Source organism: Rhincodon typus, unplaced genomic scaffold (genome assembly GCF_021869965.1).
Source record: "Rhincodon typus isolate 14 unplaced genomic scaffold, sRhiTyp1.1 hic_rhity00003519, whole genome shotgun sequence".
Classification (NCBI taxonomy): Eukaryota; Metazoa; Chordata; class Chondrichthyes; order Orectolobiformes; family Rhincodontidae; genus Rhincodon; species Rhincodon typus.
In genome coordinates, this window is record NW_025969157.1 from 2,651 (window position 1) to 4,359 (window position 1,709).

Sequence of the window (1,709 nt, forward strand, 5' to 3'; positions counted from 1 at the left end):
GGGGGAGAGAGAAACGACAACTTACCTCACCTCTCCAGTATTCCAACACAGCCTGGCAAATTCACAAACCTCGTTCAGGGGAGAGGAAGAGGGACTCACAGGGAGCTCGCTGGAATCTCAAGGGCCGAATGGCCTCCTGCTCTGTTCTAGCCTAATCTCTATCCCTGTGATTCCTTTCCCTTTCCCAGCCCCTCACTTCATCCTCCGCTGCTACAATGTGAAATCCTCTTTGCGGAAGATACAGATTAAGGGAAGGAGTAGACCATTCAGCCCCTTGAGTCTGTTCGCTCCCATTTAATACTCTCGTAGTCGCTTTCATTGTAGCCTCAGCATCACTGCCTCCAGTGTCCCTCAATGATCAAAAATCTTCCTCGGCCTCGGATAGGAAGGGAGAGGATTCCTCAGGCTCGCAACCCTCAGAGGGAAGAAATTCTTCTCCATCTTTTTTCTCCCCAGGATAAGGGAGGAGAAAGGGACCTGAGGGGAAACTTTTTCACACAGATGGTGGTGCGTGTATGGAACGAGCTGCCAGAGGAAGTGGTGGGGGCTGGTACAATTACAACATTTAAAAGGCATCTGGATGGGGACATGGATAGGAAGGGTTTAGAGGGATAGGGGCCAAATGCTGGCAAATGGGCCTAGATTAATTTAGGATATCTGGGTCAAGTTGGGCCGAAGGTCTGTTTCAGTGCTGTACGACCCTATCTCCGTCTCTAATGGGGGTCCTCTCATTCTGAAATTGAGTCCCCCCCTTCATTTTTTTTATTCTTTGTCTTTCGCCCCCTGACCTCTCGTTAAAGATCTCTTTGAGGTTTACATCAGGTGGAAAATTAAGCCATGAGCTAGGAAGCCATCTTGGATTAAGGGGCATGGCATATCTGGTGATACCAGATCACACCAAAGCTCCTGAGCCCCAGTCTGTGGATCCTCTTATTTGGCTTTGGGTGGGGTGGAGGGGAATGGTTTTGGGGGCATGTGGGGCGGGGGGAGCGTTGCAGGCGTTAAGGACGGATAAATAGAGCAGGGAGGGCCCTCTCCCTGGGCCTGTGCATATCAGATCGAGTCTGTTCCATGGGATTGTGGCCGATCTGGTCATCCCCAACTTTCCTGCCCAAGGCCAGGCAACATTGGAGCAGAATCAAGCCATTCGGCCCATGGAGTCCACACCGTCGTTGGGCCACGGCCTGTGCGTGACTCAACCCCATTCTCCCCGTGACCCCCAAACCGATCAAGAACCGATCTAGCTCCATCTTAAGGGCACTCCATGACTTCGGAGCGTCATGGCGGCTCAGTGGTTAGCGCCGCTGCCTCACGGCACCAGGGAACCCGGGTTAGATTCCACCCTCGGGCGACTGTCTGCGTGGAGTTTGCACATTCTCCCCGTGTCTGCGTGGGTTTCCTCCGGGTGCTCTGGTTTCCTCCCACAGTCCAAAGATGTGCAGGTTAGGGTGGAATGGCCATGCTAAATTGTCCCGTAGTGCCCAGGGATGTGCAGGTTAGGGTGGATTGGCCGTGCTAAATTGTCCCATAGTGCCCAGAGGTGCGCAGGCTAGGTGGGTTAGCCATGAGAAATGCAGGGTTACAAGGAGAGTGGGTCTGGGTGGGATGTTCTTTGGAGGGTTTGGTGTGAACCCAATGGGCCGAATGGCCTGCTTCCACACTATGGTGGGGTCTTTCATAGGATTCCCTTCCTGATTAAAAATCTCGGT

General features: G+C 53.0%; 1 protein-coding gene across 1 annotated transcript in view; it reads right to left on the reverse strand.

Annotated features, from left to right (window-relative positions):
- The window catches only part of LOC125481779 (mothers against decapentaplegic homolog 6-like), a 13,456-nt gene that overhangs the window by 1,656 nt on the left and 10,091 nt on the right, over window positions 1-1,709 (reverse strand). The gene's annotated exons all lie outside the window — the stretch shown is intronic.